At 49.5% G+C, this 2,560-nt stretch overlaps 1 long non-coding RNA gene across 1 annotated transcript; it reads left to right on the top strand.

The window, feature by feature from the left end:
• The first annotated feature begins 260 nt into the window (after positions 1-260).
• LOC128789583 (uncharacterized) lies at positions 261-2,347 on the top strand. The gene is made up of 3 exons (XR_008431458.1): positions 261-447; positions 1,286-1,463; positions 2,185-2,347. It is a non-coding gene; the product is annotated as an uncharacterized LOC128789583 (long non-coding RNA).
• Positions 2,348-2,560: the final 213 nt, after the last annotated feature.

The following is a 2,560-nucleotide window of genomic DNA, read 5'->3' as shown; positions in this document are numbered from 1 at the left end:
AAAACCAACCACCTGTGCCTGCAATGGGGACTTTTTTATCCAATTACACAAAACCACCCAAACCCATGGAGAAGGAGAAGAAGAAGGAGCAGCCTCCACCCTAAAACCTCCATCTTGCTTTATATCTATTCCTGTATTCTAAACCCTTAAACTCTGAGTTTCCCACCCTGTGACATCACACACTTCTGTTCAAACTCCACCCCCACAATCCCAGTTCTGCCATTCCACTTTGGAAGATTTTTCAACAGCCTCAGGTCAATGCAGAGTTCTCCTGGGGGGTCAGACTCTGTCAGCACAGAAAGCCTGAAACTCTCAGCACCTGGGGTTCCAACAGGTTTCCATCTGTCCCTGGCGTGTTGCTCCATCTGGAGAGGCCCAGGAAGCACCAGGAGCTGGAAAAGTGGCGATGGAAAACCCAGCAGCAGCTGGGAAGGAGCAAAGCTGGAGGTGAGTTAATGGAGATGGGAGCTGGGGAGCAGAACTCGGCGTTCTCCAACGGCGCCAGAGGCCAGTGATGGATTAGAAATCCTGCCTGCAGATTTATCCAAGCTGGAATCAAAAACAAGGAAACTCCATTACTGGAATCCATCCTTCCCACAGCTGCAGGCTCAGGGAGCACAGGGAGCACCGATTTCCCTGCCCTGAGCATTGCTCCATTAGTGTCATCTTGGATGAGGAAGGAGAAAATGAGGATTTGAAAGCCTCGGGATCTTGTTGCACAGAAGGAGCAGCCCAGGGGATGGAGGTGAATCCTGCAATCCCAGCCCTGCAGGGACGTTGTTTAAGGAGCAGGGAGATGTTTTCCCAGCCCTGTGTTTTTGCTGTTTGCTCTTAAGGCCCTGAAGATATGAAAATTTCAGGATTTCTCCCTTTCCAGTGTTGCCAAAAAAAGTAAAGAGGAACTTTTGCTTTGAGGGCAGAGCAGAGAAAACTGCACAGAGAAGATTCAGGAAAACAAGATGCCCTTGGCTTCACCCCAGGCTGCTTCCTTGGATCCCGCATGCCTGAAAAAACATGGATTCAGTCCTGAACTCTGCCTTGCTCCCACCAAAGTCATTCCGACCCCAAACTGCTGGCGTCCAGCCGTGGGAACAGGTGCAGCAATCCTGGAAAAGCCTGGAGGTGGCTGAGCTGAGCAGCTCCATCCCTGTGTGCGGCCGATGGAAGCTGGAATATTCCCTGGAAGCTGGGAATGAGCCACTTCCCACTTCTCCTGCCTCAAGGCCTGGCTGGAATGTGTGAATTTACACTCAACATCCTCTGCTCTCTCCTGGTTCCTTTTTAGCTGCCAATATTCCAAAATTCCAGGGGAAATGAAATGGGAGATTTGGATCCTACCTGTGCTCACCCCAGTGTTTCCCAGGTGCCCAAATTCTTCAGGCTGCTCCGGAGGGAAGTGGACTCGGACCTTCAAGACATTCAACTCATCTAGAGCTCCAGGGGGGTTTGGACAAGGATTTCAGGTACAGGGTGGGATTTTTGGTCAGAGAAACCTGGGAGAAGCAGGAATTGGTTAAAAATATCTCATTGAGGAAAAAAAGAAAGAAAGAAAAAAAAAAGCAACAAACTCTGCCATGATCACTGGGAGATAATTTAAATTAATCAGGGAATTTTGGCTGGAATTCCCAATATCCAACCTATAGGTTGCTTAAAGCAATTCCCTGTGTCCTGTCCCTCCATCCCCTGTCCCCAGTCCCTCTCCAGCTCTCCTGGAGCCCCTTCAGGCCCTGCAAGGGGCTCTGAGCTCTCCCTGGAGCTTCTCCTCTCCAGGGGAACATTCCCAGGTCTCCCAGCCTGGCTGCACTGGGTTAATGGAAAGTGTCTTTTCCAGGAATGAGATGGGGTTTAAACTCCTTCCCAACCCAAATCATCCTGGAATTCCAGGCTTAAAGCTTTTCCTTTCAAGCTGAAAGCTCATCCCTAGAACCCCCTTCCTTTAATGCTCTGGGGCAGATTTTCCATAAGGTTTTTCCTCCCTGTACTGCCTGAAGACCTAATGTCCACCACAAGTGTAGAACTCACAGGGAACACTGCCCAAATTCCTATTTTTTTTCCCTTAAAACTTCCCCTTTCTGAGAAAACAAGCAGCACAAAGACAATTTCCCTTGGGTGTGCTGCAGTCATTGCTACAAGCCGGGTTTTGGTGTGAGCTTTGTTAAACCCTGCTCATGTTCTCCCTTACAGGGTTGGGGTTTAATCATTCCCCGTGCAACTGACGCAGATCCATTTGTCCGGGAAGAGAATTTCCATGGAAAATCAGCGACCTGCTCTGTGCCTGGGGGATATCTAAATATAAACACCCTGGCAGGGGCCGCACTTCATTTTCTCCGAGCGTGGTCGGGCTCAAAGCGGGCTCGTTACACAGAGCGGGGACACAAATAAAGGTCAGCGGGAGCCTCTGGCTTGGAAATTGCTGGAAAAAGCAAAACACATTGCTGTGGTTGAGGAATGATGTGGCAGGAATGAGTTGGTTTGTGTTTATCAGGGAAATTCGGGGGTTTTTTTCTGGTTTTTTTTTTTGTGTTGTCCCTGCTGCCCTCAGCTCTGTTCCTGCTCTGTT

This window comes from Vidua chalybeata, chromosome 6 (genome assembly GCF_026979565.1).
Source record: "Vidua chalybeata isolate OUT-0048 chromosome 6, bVidCha1 merged haplotype, whole genome shotgun sequence".
Lineage (NCBI taxonomy): Eukaryota > Metazoa > Chordata > Aves > Passeriformes > Viduidae > Vidua > Vidua chalybeata.
The sequence above is the reverse complement of the archived record's forward strand: the minus strand, read 5'-3'. Positions and strand labels throughout refer to the sequence as shown.